A 15,067-nucleotide genomic window follows, 5' to 3' on the forward strand; every position below is an offset into this window, starting at 1 on the left:
ATGAGCTAGCTGACACGCAGTTCCCTCGGAGGATGATGAAGGAGCTGGACGATTTTTTAATAAACACGACGCTGGCGAAATATCATCTCCTAACTGCCTTTGTATCGAGCCGTGTGCACTTCTTCTGCCAAGATCCACCACTGTCTCCCTAGGAATTTATGTACAAATAACTACTTTTTAATAGCCCTGTAATGTGATTTCCTGCCAAAGAAATATTCAAATAGCTTTCAAAACCAGTACAGTATATTCTCAGCCTCAAGCTACAACTGGATGTGGAAGTGTAGAAAAAAGCAGATAGATTATTTTTTTTTACTATGTAATTATTATACAATTGTCGTCTGTGGCAGGAAAAGAAAGACAGGGTAATTTTGCGATGCGTTTCACCAGGGAGTGAAATGTTATTTTTTTGGCATTTCTTTTAAAAATTCAGGTACAACAATAAACAGTAATTGTCATATTTAATTACCGGAGCCATTTACTATGCCCTATCACATCTATCACTTTTGGATTAGAAATAATGTCTCTTTCATTAAGAAGAAATGGAAATGAAAGAGATACGGACCGTTCTCAGTGTAACGGTTTGTTTGTGCGTCTGTGTGAATTTGAAATTGCTTACTACAGTAGGAAATGCAAACGGATCTGGTATTAAAGCACACATGTTCGTGACCCCAGCCTTCCTTTATCTGCTCTTAATGAAGCGACTGCAAAGCAGCGTGGCATTCGTCTGCGTGTCACTGAAAGGATTTCACGACTGTTCGTGTGACCATTATTGTACCGTGGACTGGAGAGCTGAATTAATTGCCTAGGCACTGCGGTTCACTTTTCATTGTTGTAGCGCTTTCTATTAAGACTACAGGATGGTTGCAAAATTCCACAGTGGATTGCGTAGCGTGTGTGTGCCAGCAGAAGTCTGAATGTTTGGGTAAAATACATTGCTGAAATGCAGAAAACATGAACAAAATTAATGGAATGTGTGGAGAACAAGATAATTACTAAGTTGGAATGAGAAAAAAAACAATGAAAAAGTTTAAAATGTACTGTAGTAAAAAATTACTAAAGATCATATTCACAAGAGTTTTAGACTCAGTTGGCACACCAACAATCTGCCCATATACTCTTAGTACAAAAGTGGTCACTGGCACTTTCAAAAAGTACTCAATTATACATCAATGGTACATATTATGATGTTTGTAAAGGTACTATCCAGTGACAGCTTTTGTACCCTTATTTCTGAGAGTTTAGTCTATTCACTTACTGTCAACTACATGTCTTACAAAATAAGCTGAAATTGAAGAGACACTTAATGGATTCTGCCAACAAACCGGTATTAAGTGGATTTTAAGCGAAAGTATTTGATGATCGTATAATACATTTACATTTTACATTTACATATATGCAATGCATTTGGCAGATGCTTTTATCCAAATCGACTTACAGTGCATTACAAGTAAAACATTTATTTTCAATAAGTATGTGTGTTCCCTTGGTTCGAACCCATGACGTTTTGCTTTGCTAATGCAATGCTTAATCACTGACTTATAGACAATTTGCATATTTGCAAGCAGAGATGACGTTTTTATGGGCGAAGCCCAACTGGTGGCAGAAAGTGGCAGCTCTGCATTAGTGGTGTGAAAGGTTTTAGCCTTAAAGGATTAGTCAATTTTCTTTTAAAAATCCAGATAATTTACTCACCACCATGTCATCCAAAATGTTGATGTCTTTCTTTGTTCAGTCGAGAAGAAATGATGTTGTTTGAGGATTTTTCTCATTTTATTGGACTTTAATGGACCCCAAAACTTAACACTTAAATTTTTTTTTAAACAAGTTTTAAAAGACTCTAAACGATCCCAAAAGAGGCATAAGGGTCTTATCTCCGTAGCAAAACGTTGTCATTTTTGTCACGAAAAATAAAAAATATGCACGGTTAAACCACAACCTCTCGTCCTCCTCCGGTTCTGTGATGCACCAGCGCGACCTCACGTAATACGTCATCACGTCAAGAGGTCACGGATGACGAATGCGAAACTACGCCCCAGTGTTTACAATTGTGGAGAAAGAGGACCGTTCTGACGTTGTTCTATGTGGAATGATACTAATGAATCTCTTTGTGTCAGTTTATTGTTTAAAATGGTCCGCAAATGTGCGTTTCAAATATGTAACACGTGACTTTTCTACAACACTACGCAATTACGTGAGGTCGCGCTGGCGCCTCACAGGACAGGAGATAGACGGGAAGCTGTGGCCCAAAATTGCATTTTTTTTTTCTTGTCAAAAATGACAATTGTTTCGCTAGATAAGACCCTTATGCCTCGTTTAGGATCGTTTTGTGTCCTTTGAAACTCTTAGTTAAGTGTTAAGTGTTGGTGTCCATTAAAGTCCATTAAAATGAGAAAAATCTTGGAATGTTTTCCTCAAAAAACATAATTTCTTCTCGACTGAACAAAGAAAGACAACATTTTGAATGACATAGTGGTGAGTAAATTATCTTGGGTTTTTTTAACAAAATGCACTAATCCTTTAAACTCTGATCTTTATGCATCCGGTTTTCTGTCGATGTCTGTTTCCCTTTAGTGTAATGTTTCTTATATCACATTATGTTTATTTTTTAGATAAATTAAAAGTTTAAATGACTTGGCTACTGATATGTGTGCATGTATGTAATGTATATGTTTTGTTCTTTATTGGTAAATCAAAAAATATTTTTACAGTATGAATCTCTAAAGTACATATAAAAGCAATACTATCATGTCTTCTATATAATATAATTTATTAAATATTTCATCATTTGCCTGTTTTCTATTATTTCTTCCTTATATTAATAGCACACGTGTTTGTTCTAAACTAAACTTTTGTAATTATAAAACTATTATGTTAACATACAAATTAATATGCATAGGCCTGTTTATATAATAACACTTTACATCATGTGTGTGTTATATTTATATATTTATTAAGTATGTAAACATAATAATTTTAGAACAAACGGGAAGAAGATATAAGCTAAGATACTTTATAAGGCAAAAGAAATTATAGAAAGTGGAAAAATGATGAAATATTTAATAAATTGTGATATAATTGCTTTTTCAGTATAACCCATTCATATCTTTCTAAATAAATGATAAACGAAACACGATGCAAACCCTATAAAAAAACACATAGAGGGAACAGACTTCGACAGAACACTGGACATCTTCTCGAATTATTTTCTATTCTAATTATTAAAGATTTTCAGATGATTTTATTACTACACTCTGTCCGTTTAAGGGCTTATTGCAACCATAAACAATTACGATTATCTTCAAATGGTGTCTTCGACAATGGTATTCTATAAAAATAAAGCCCGTCTTTTTTGGTATTCCTATTTTGACACTCAACAGCACAACAAGACGTTTTTTATCTTGCTCGTTTCACTTGTGTGTAATTCATTTCCACTGTTTTTCTGCCACCACATTGCGCGCACAGCCTGCAGTGACGTAACTGTGACGTCTACTCACAAAAGGTCTATATAGGAGCACATAAACGTGCCGAGAGACGAAGGTGTCGTTTAGAGACTTTTGCAATTCACTTCATGTCTTTCTATTATTGTGGTATAATCTATCTCAGATATCCCTGCCCCTAAACAGCAGTTTAGCAGTTTTTGTTCAGTATAAGCTGCCACAAAGACCAGACTCTCTGGCGTCAAAAGTCTGGCCACGGGCTATGTGTGACTACATTCCCATCAATTCACACCTTAAATAAGATTAATATCTAAGCAGTTGGAAGTTGTCTGTGGCATCTGAATTGGAGAAAATTATCCGCAGCATTAGTAATCTGGGCATCCACACTTTAGTTCAAGTGCTTAACACTGTGTGTGTGTGTGTGTGTGAAATTGTACCGTAATGCGTTCTGGAGAGATGAGACTCTTCACAGTAGACCTCCAGGAACCCGAAGAGAGCTGGCTAACCCAGTGGCCTCGCCCAGGCCACGCGAGCCAATCAGACCTGTGGGCTCAGATCTCGCCATACCCCCCCTCCGCACAAATGGAAGAGAGCCCCAAGCCGCTTTGCCAAGCACCTGTGTGTATGTGTGTAAAAAAAGACAGCAATAGAGAGAGTAAAACAAAGCGAGATGGCTTTTTAAGCGAATTAAATACTGGAAGGAATAATTTACCTTGAGGAGCAAATGCTGTCTTTAATTACTCATCCTCACATTTTTTCCAGACATGGATGTTGCTTATTTCTGTAGAAAACAAAGTGGAAATTTAGGAAGAATGGCAGCCATACAGTATAAGGGAACACAATAGAAGCCATAAACTGCAGTTTTCCATAAACAAAAAAATGCATCAAAATTTAGAATAACACGAAGGTGAGAAAATTAGGATTTTTACATTTTAACTAAACCATTCTTTTAAACAGTATATGATGTTTTAGAAAATCAACATCATGCATGCACATTCATCGACATCTGACGTCCTTGGCACATCTTCAAGTGTATGTGCGTATAGTATCAAGAGTGACTTTGACAAGCTGATAATGGGTCTTTTTGGAGGGGCTGGTGCTATGTGAAGCCCCTCTGCACACGGGGCTTATCTGGCTTTCTCTGGGGAAGTGGACAGAAAGAGAGAGAGTGAGATCTTCCACTGACGTTTACGCCCTTATCGCTCTGACAGCCGCCGTTTACAGGAGAGCTGAGTGCCAGTCAGATCATTTACAGGAAAAGATTAATACTGCCCAATGTGTCTCTCTTTCTCACTCTCTCACACACAGAGTGACCACACACACACACACACACACACAACTTCTCTCAGCCTACACTTTAAAAAATAAAGGTGCTTAAAAGGTTTTTTTCATAGAGCGATGCCATAAAAGACCCTATTTCGGTTTCTCAAAGTACCACTTAGTCAAAGGTTCTTTACAGAGAGCAAGTATTATCCGATTCACGATTTTACATTTCCTTTGGTGTGTAAGTGTAAGTGTATGTAGTACATGTTAACGATATGCAAAAGGTACAAACCCCAAAGTAAACGATGACGCGAGTTATCATCTCCAACGTAAATCTTTTTTCTTGGGCTACAACAAACACGTGGATTGTAGGCAACAGTTTACTTCCTGGGCCGGTTGACGTGGACACCACGGTCATTATCATAATTCCGCCCACTTCTGAAATACAGCCTGTGAGTAGTCTATATTTTCATATTTAAAGAATTTACTACTGACTAAACCATGACTCATCTGCATTTTTTGGATCAGATTCGGCTCGTATCGATAAGGTAGTAAAGACGATATTAATTCCTGTCAGCATTGCATTGCGAGCTAATCTTCAAAACATGGTAAGGAGCGAAACATTTCTGAATGACGTCAGAGGTATTTAGGCCAATCACAACATACAGGTTAGCGGGCCACAGCACTTTTCAGATTGGAGCGTTTGAGGAAGGCAGGGATATCTGGAACAACAAAAATGTAAGGTATGTGGAAAATAATGTGTTTTTTGAACCATAAAGCACGCAAATACATTGTATTATTACAAAACATAACGTTGTATTTAGCAACAAAATATGTGCTTTTTAAAGGACCATTTAATATTCTTTTTAAATTAACCTTAAAGAACCTTTTGTGAAAGGCTCTTCTGATGTTAAAGGTGCTTTAAAGAACCATTTAGACAGAAAAGGTTTTTCGCTTACAACCAAGTTTTTTTGCTCTAAAAAACCTTTTGAGCACCTTTTTTAAGACTGTCTCACATGTAAGGAGCACAGAACTAGCATAAGGAGAAGGAAATAAAGGACCACATTATTCAAGCGTCGTGACAAAGTAAGGGTTTGTACTTTGCAATTTTAACTTTTGAGAGTAAATATCTAATGTTCACTGCACCACATGCAACAAGCCTACTGATTGCAATAAAAAAAAGAAAGAAAGAAAGCAAAATAATACAATAAGCTACCAGATGCAGGTTACACTAATTTTACCGTCATGAGTGGTGTTTTCTAAAAGCCTCCTTAATCATAGTAAAATAACTGTACCACATAGTAAATCATAGTAAGTAAATGTATTACATAGTAAATTGTAGTAAAATATCTGTACCACATAGTAAATTGTATTGGCACATAGTAGATTGTAGTAGAATAACCGTACCACAAAAGTAAATTGTAGTAAAATAACTGTACTACATAGTAAATCGTACTAAATTAACTGTATCATATATAGTTAACCGTACTAAAATAACTGTAACACATAGTAAATCGTAGTAAAATTAACACATTTAATATCTTACTTTAGAGCAGTGTTTCTCAAAGTGTGGGGCGAGCCCCACTGGTGGGGAATAGGAACATTAAGTGGGCGTGACAAACCGGAGGAAATTTGGTATTTTTTGTGATCTCTATAGACCCTTTTACTGTTTGTACACAATGATGACGTGGCAGCATATGCGCGCGCATTTAGGCAACGGTAGTATGGCAAGAATCAGCAGTGAAGCAACACAAAGAAAGTTTTTTTAAAAAGTTGACTTTATCAACTTTTTCAACACAGCCACCAGATCCGTGTACTATAGACGGTTTTAGCAGTAACAACATAAACAAGCGGCTGTCGTGGTCCTCACTTAACTTCCAGTGAACTCCGCAAAGAATAAATAACAAAGAAGTTCTTTAAACGTAGTTTATTTATATAACAAGCAAAAAACAACACATACATTACATAGGAAACCAAAACATTTGTTATTTTCGACAAGGCATTTGTTCAAGAGATCAGTTTAGCAACTAGTCAGACCATTAAAAAAACAGGTTACACTTTATTTTGATAGTCCACTGTAGACATTCTACTAACTATAAATAACTTTGCAACTACATGTCAACTAACTTTCAATATTTTGCAACTATACGTCAACTAACTGTCATAAAAAACAAAACCGGAAGTAAAGTTCGGATCCAGATGTGTATCGTGTCAGCGCATGTGCGTCCGATGAAACCATCTGTGGAGTGGATAGAAGACGTTAGCAGATGGCCAAAAATAAAGTTGCCAGATACGTATACGTATATTATATTAGTGCAACCAAACGCAACAACCAGACATTTTGATGCTGGGAAACCATTTTAATAAACTTTTTGAGTTGCTAACACATTAAAACCAATGGGGAATAACACCACTTCTGTTGCCGTAATGCGCGCGCAGGCTATTTGATCATGTGAGGGTCTAATAATACCTTTATTTATTGACCATACACTCAAAACGACACATTTAAATATAAGCCTAACTTAAAACAACATCGGACTTTATAAGAAAATGTCCCACGAAACCGTAGCCTACAAGAATGAATTAGGCTAACGTCAGGATATTAATTGAAGCGGAACATTAATATGGAAAGGTGGTAAAGGCGGTATAGGCGGTAGCGCGTATAAAAGTTAACAGTGGATAAGTTTGTGACATGGAATAGAAAGAAAACTGGAGATTCGGCACCAGCAGAGAAAACCAAAACAGACAGTGGACCTTATCAACCAAAAAGTCTCTTTATCTTTTACTTTTGAAGTCTTATTTTATGTAAAGTGATAATACATTTGCACGTTTATTTTCTCTATTGAAAGTGTTTAATGCTGTTATGTTTTAAAATAAGATTAAATAAAAGTCAACAGTTAAACTTAAAGCCTAGTTGATTACCATTTTGTTGGGGCGATTGGGGACAGGTGGGGCACGGAACCCTTTTCAAATTGGGGAATAGCAGAAAAACTTTGAAGAACACTGCTTTACAGGGACTTTAAAAAGAAAAAAATAGTGTTGGAACATGTAGTCAACAGTATACTGAAAAAAATGATTCATTGAATTTAATAAATTTTTTTAAGGTAAGTGGTTGCAATCAATTTATTTAAGCTACATTTAAACAAAAAAGATTAGTAACGTAAAATAAAATATAAAACTTTTGTTTAAATGTAGCTTAAATAAATTGATTGCAACCACTTACATTAAAAAAATTGATTAAATTCAATGAATCTTTTTTTTTTCAGTGAAAACAATTTACACAGCTTATTTAACCATGGTTCACTCGATTCTGAAGAATGTAGAGAAGCTACACTGAAAAAAATATTTTTTCAAATTTACTCAATTTTTTTAGGTAAGTAGTCGCAATCATTTTTTAAAGCTACATTTAAAAAAATAAATAAATAAAAATAAAAAATACTTTTGTTTGATTGTAGCTTAAATAAATTGATTGCAACCACTTACCTTAAAAAATTGAGTAAATTGAATGAATATTTTTTTTCAGTGATAACCTGTTTTGCAGTTTCTACTCTTTGGTAGAGGTTTAGGAATTTGCAGAACTTACTAGCTAATCACATGCAGCAAACACTACTTAAAGACACCAAACAATATTTTAAAGTGTATTCTTCTTGTTTTGCTTTCCTTATCCCTCTTTATTTCAATGCTGCCCAATCACCCCTCATTCAATCTCTTTCTGTATCCCCCTCTCTCCCTCTAATGAATCATCCAGAACTTTTCCTTCAAAGAAAGATGATAAAGCCCCTCTGGCACAAACACATATTGCATGCATTCATCACTGCACAGATTTAAGGTATGTCAGCTGTGCAAGAACAGCTCCAACCACACACACACAGAGTTTAATATAAGTACAATTTAAGAGCAACCCATAGTCGTCAGTTTCAACAGATCGGTTTCAGTGCCTGCTCTAAGTCGCTGCTGGCAGATGCCCACACGCCCCACGTCCACTGCCGGCTGTCTCAGGGCTCTGAGGCAGCTGTCAGATAAAGGCACAGCTCTATTCTGCAGTGGACAGATGAGCCAGCCAGCAGACAGGTAGGCAGGCAGCGAGCGTGGAAAGGGCAGACGGAGCGTTGAATACTCATCCAGGGATTCACACACACAACAGCTGACTGGTATTCAACATCTCACGCACTGTACAAAACGGTGCAGAATGCACAAACATTAGAGCTCTCTCTTTCTCTGAACACACTTTCCACTGCAGGCTGAAAGTTTCCTTTAGCAGCCTCAGAGCGTCTTTAAACCTCTTTCCTTTAATTGCAGTCTGTCACATAACTGCTTGGAAGGGTGAAAATACGTCAATGTTGTTAATTTAAAAAAGTGAGAGACCACAGGAGGGGAAAAACAGAGGAAGAACGATCCGATCTGTCAGGTGAAGACTCTATGGGTAAAATCTAACACCTCTGAAAGTCACTGCAGAAAGGTAATGTTATTTGAATGGCTCCTCCCCAAAAAAGTTACTTGAATGATTATGTGATCATATTATCATTTGACTACTTTAAAATTAAATATTCCCTGAATATCTAAATCAATTCAAGACACAAAATGGTATTTGAGGCCAGATAACATGCAACATGTTGAACCATATGCACATCTATTTTTACAGCTCAACGTGGCTAAAGTTCAGGTTGAATAAAGAAAACATAGTACAACGACCCTATAACTGACTTATAATCTCTCTATCATCTCTCTATCAAGTATATGTTTTTGTGGCTAATTAATTTACCAGGTGCTGACTCTGTATTTCTAAAACCCAGTAGCATTATAAATTCTTCATAGCATTTTTATAAATTGTACTATGCAAATACATTTAATATGTTCATATATTTTGTTTAAATATATAAACATGTTTTAAAACATATATTTCTTATGTGTCATTATAAGCACCTCTGCATAATACTTCATGTATATCCTTTAATTTCAAAGTAACACTGATGTAATGTGTGATAGTCTACACTTTTATTCATTAATTCCTATGAAAATAACTGCATTATTTCACAGCTGCTACAATCTTGAGCTAATCCTGTTCACACTCTCGGGTATATGCATGCACATTATGCAGGCTTATCAAAACAATGAAAGTGCATTTATTAATGTATAGAATGTAAAAGATCCGCCAGTCAGAATTATAAAATGTGTCTGTCTGTTGAATTTTCTCTTTTAAAAATACTGTGTTCATTTCAGGGTCAGACTTGTCTCCTCTCATATAAAATCCTTAATGTTTCTGTCTGAACTGATTTTGACTGATGGCGTCAAAATGATATAGTTGTTGCTTTTAAAAAACAGTTTATTTGTTTTAGATTTTTTTAACATTTCATAATACTTCTGTTTTTATATATAACTTCACTACAAGTTTGGTTGTTTTTTGTTTGTTTTATTTTCGTTGTCACTTACCAGTTTTTAATGCAGTGTTTTGATTTTATATATCTTTTTTATCAGTAAAACTTTACAATAAGGTTCATTAGTTAATGTTTAAACTAACATGAACAAACCATGAACAATACATTTGTTACAGAATTTATTAATCTTTGTTAATGTTAGTTGATAGAAAAAAAGCTTTTAATTGTTTGTTCATGTTAGTTCATAGTGCATTAATTAACATTAACAAGATTTTAATTAAGTATTACTAATTGTTGAAATTAACATTACCAAAGATTAATAAATGCTGTATAAGTCCAGGTCATTATTAGTCCATGTTAACTAATGTAGTTAACTAATGTTAACAAAGAACCTTATTGTAAAGTATTATCTTTTTATCTTTGTTTTGGATTTAAAACTGAAGGATACCTATAGTTGAAACAACTGTTTATATGTTTTATTTGTAAAATGCCTCTGATTGACTGGAACTGCCTCAATGTCTGAAAATAAAAGTAATGATTAGATGTACACACTAAAAAAAATTTAATTTGACTTAAAAAGATGTGTAAAATGTATTAACTAATATTTTTAAATTGACTTAACTCAAAATTTTAAGGCAATCAGGTTACTTACTTTTTTAAGTTGAACCTTTTACAGTGCACAAATGTACACTTTAGATATTAATCAGTCCCTTCAGAAAAACGTGATTATGCGATGATTTAACGCATCAGCCAAAGTCCGCATATTTATGCAGGGGCCGAATTTTTTCGAATACGCCGCACTTTCGCAGCGAAAATTGCAGATTTCCGTGCGCAAAATATACGGCAGTTTTTCCCGTACATTTATTTACTCTTGGTGCATCGCCACAGAATCAACACTGGCCGCCAAAAATAAATTTTTCATGATTCCCATTTACATTTATATTTTACTGCTTTAAAACCACCTTAATTCATTGTTGCAAGCGCTCAGCGCGCCTCCCCCTCTTTTTCTCTCTCATGTTGTGTGCAGTGCGTGCTCCTCTCTCACATAACAGTAAAAAGGTGGCGGTGTTCTCAATGTCCGTTCCTCTGTATTCCTTTTTTTGCGTAAATGTCAATAGTCACAAATGTTACTGACAGAGAAGACGGCTGAATGAGTTTATCATGACTTGACTATAGGTTAACATTAGTGTTTCCCACACACACACGTTCTCTCCCTCTATATGCGGTGTGCCCGCGCATGTGTTTTGTACACTCAAAAAAATGAACTTTCGCCTTTGTCAGTTTTACTTAATCTTTTTATATTGTGATTACTTAAAAAAATTAATTTAACAACGTGAACTTAATTTACTTGAGTTTATTCAACAAAAAGGTGTGTCTTGTCAGCTTTACTTAAAAATTATTTGTTCAGCCAACATAACATTGTTGTGTAAAATTAACAGATTAATAAAACCAATACAGACTGGCATCCCATTGGCTAATGATGTTGCAGTGTATTATGGGTAATTGTTGTTGTTCTGGCACCCTCTTGCAGAAGTGTAGCACCATTAGATAGGTACCTGTGGCCAGCTATGAGTGAATTAACTTGTTCTGATATATTATTAGAACAAAAACAAACAAATTAATGGTTTGAAATGTAACATTTCATTTCAAATATATTTGTGGTGTACTTGATAAGTTATAATTAAGAGGCTTATATGATTAGTTGTATTAAGCAGCTGCACTATGATTGATTGATTGATTGATTCAGTGTTAAGGAGTTATTAGATAAAAGGGGTGGGGTTTATAAAATGGCATTATTCAAATTTTTGTCATCATTAATACATTTTTTATGTACAATCAACTCAACTGTTGTTGGTTAAGTTTACTTAATCTTCTTTTGTTAAATGAACTTAATAATTGTTCGTTGAGTTTACTTAACAAATTATGTGGAACCTGTTGACAAAATATTTTTAAGTAAATCCAACATTTCATTTTTTTGAGTGTAGTAACTCTGTGTAACAGTTACAGTGTATTCTCTTATATTTCTGAATTTGCACCAAATTGTCTGCGCTATATGCAATATACAATAAAACTCACATTTAAAATAATAAAGGGCTCATAAAACAACAAGACATTGATGAGAAGAGCAACAGCATTAAGGCTTCAATGTAAATGTATGGTGATTTTGTCAGATGATGTCACGTTTAGGATTTTAGCAACAGTTGGATTTAACACGAGGTGTTACTGGGTCATGTTTAGTCACTATTTTATATTCTACTCGTTTTATGTCTCCAAAAGAACAGATCATATGTAAAAATTGCATTTAATTGTCTTAAAATGGAATATATAATGCTACAGATCCGGCATGGGAACGTTATGAACTGACGTGATTATGTGACGTGAACATCACTGAAAAGCTGCAAACAGTTTTTGTAAGTTCCCGCAATTTTTGCAAGTTCCCGCAGTTTCATTGCATAAAATGTATAAATATCCCACATATTCCATAGCATTTTTTAAGAAAATGTGCCGCAAGATCAAGGATTTTTGCCCACAACAATCACAAAAAAAAACTCTGTCTTTTGCTAGAAGGACTGATTAATGTTAATAAACTAAAGTAGTAGAAAACTGCAAAACATGCAGGTCTGATCTGTGAAAACTCTATAGGTGAATACCAAGTGACAGTTTAATTTGAGGGCATTGTGAAAATGCACTCTTAGTCGCCCCACACCGCACTGCTGCTTATTTGCATAAAGTTTACCTTTGCTCAACTTTATAGCAACGTCAACGGTTGCCGACGCACGAGTATCAGGGTATCGTAAACTCTCATTGAAAATCCTCCACTGCCTTTATTTATAATCATTTCCATATATTAAGTATTAAGTTGAGCTCTAAATTTCCCCAGAGAATATTAGATTAATTTACTTTACGTCTCATCTCACTTAAGGATTATATAAAGATGTGAACCCATAAATGTTTTTTATAAACAAAACCAGGAAAAAATAAAAAGCTTTGACATGCAGTTCAACAAAGATTTGTCACAATGAATACAAAATGGGAGGGTTTTAAAACCTTTAGGGCTATGGTCGTACCCTTTCCAACCACAGACCAAAACATTGTGTACACAGACTGTTTAAAACAGCAGCCAGACAACAGAGGTCCAGGCAGATCAATACTAATGAATTTTTTGGGGTTGAAATTCCAGACAGATTTCATTGTAGCCTGGACTTCATAAACAATACATTTTCATTAGAAACCTCAAATGAAAACTAAGAAAAAGCAACGACCAGGAACGCAGGACAGAAAGCCACTTACAGTATATCCAATATGGCTTTGTGCCGTGCTGCACATTGCATTACGATCACATGCTGACCATAACATCCCAACGTATTTGCTTTTATAAATATCAAACTGATTCGAACATTGGTGGCAATGTGTGTATGCTTACCATTGATTGGTTTCTAAATACTGATTTGTGTGCTGTGGTGCTATACAGCAACTTAATTAGTACATGAAACATGTCACGAGAAGACATAAAGAAGGGAGCAGTGCTAAAAGAAAAAAAAAAGAGTGTGATGAATGGAACTGCGTTGATGTACCAACCTTGAAAATATTGGTGATGTAACTTCAAACAAAGCAGCATGTATATAACACTTTCAAAAGGATTTTTTTAGAGTGCCATCACAGATTTAATAAGAGCCATGAGCTAGATTTACTAGCCATGAGATGATAGATCTGACAGACAGACAGACAGACAGACAGACGTCAAATAAACCAATCAGAACGCTATCCAACATTCCCTTTAAACGCAAGAGTGCAAGTTCCATGGCGGGTTGCTATTATTATGACGGATTTACCAGGCACACGCCAGGAACTGTTCACAGCCGAGGAGACCCACGTTCTTGTAAGAGCAGTCAAAGACAGAGAAGTTGTTTTGTATGGGGATAGGAGAAACCCAACCAAATCAGCGTCGGTTAAACAGGCGTGAGAGGAAATAGCCACAATTGTCTCATCAGCTGGCATCCCCATCGTTGCGCCAAGCGCTACAATGATGTCAGGCGACGGGGGAATCCCAAGCTTGCCAGCATAATCGGGCACGCCATGTAACGAGAGGTGGATCTGCCTCTATACATGACCTGACGCCAGCAGAGGACATCGCTGCGTCCACCCTCACCGCTGAAAGGGTTTGGGGGCTTTGAAATCGGACCCAAGAAACGCAAGCAAGGTCCAACCCCAAAGTACACTTACATATCAAGTTCATATACATTAATAAGGTTTCTTATGAAAACATTTTAATTATTATTTACATAAAATAAACGTTATACAGCCACATAACAAACTTATGAATATTTTTTAATCGTTATTTGCATGAGAATATTTTAACGCAGCCACACAATAAATAAAAACTATCACCACAATGCTCACCACAATGATTTCCCTTATCTCATGTGTTAATATTTGTTATTGTAACAATTTATGATTTGCAAAAATAACTGTTGCATCTGTGTAGATTAGATAAGCAAAGTGTGTGCGCATTGTGCACACTATACATTATGGTCAAGCATGCGCCCTTAAAATAGCATAATGAACCACACGCAACGCGGCACTGACTTTAGACTAGTTTTTTTTGGTCAGTGGCGCAATTGGTTTTTGAAACTGCAAAATAGCATCAGGGATGGTTTGCGCAGGAACACGCCTCCTTTTTTGCGCTGAACCGCCCAGGGAGCGCAAGTTCATTCCCTAGTTTGCCGACGTGTGTCTGTGGAGGGAAAAACCCGCTGTGCACCGGTGCAAAATACGAATGATACATGCGTCACTGACAAAGTCAATTGCGCTGGGTGCAAGATAGGGCCCAATTTGTTTAAGTTCACAGTACTCAAATGTATGTGTTTTAAAACTAATGCAACCGGTTTACTTAAATGGTTTGAGTTGAGTTAACTTTTAGGTTTTACAGTGATAGATAGATAGATAGATAGACAGACAGACAGACAGACAGACAGACAGACAGACAGACAG

The 15,067-nt window shown here is 35.8% G+C and overlaps 1 long non-coding RNA gene across 1 annotated transcript in view; it reads right to left on the bottom strand.

Moving 5' to 3' along the window:
- The window catches only part of LOC141349731 (uncharacterized), a 48,967-nt gene that overhangs the window by 11,646 nt on the left and 22,254 nt on the right, over positions 1–15,067 (bottom strand). Inside the window, exons 3-4 of the long non-coding RNA XR_012357728.1 lie at positions 4,150–4,218; positions 3,875–4,053 (exon numbers count right to left, since the gene is read on the bottom strand). This is a non-coding gene — a long non-coding RNA (uncharacterized lncRNA). The remainder of the gene's footprint in view (positions 1–3,874; positions 4,054–4,149; positions 4,219–15,067) is intronic.

The sequence above is a fragment of the Misgurnus anguillicaudatus genome, chromosome 15, assembly GCF_027580225.2.
Source record: "Misgurnus anguillicaudatus chromosome 15, ASM2758022v2, whole genome shotgun sequence".
NCBI classification, from domain to species: domain Eukaryota; kingdom Metazoa; phylum Chordata; class Actinopteri; order Cypriniformes; family Cobitidae; genus Misgurnus; species Misgurnus anguillicaudatus.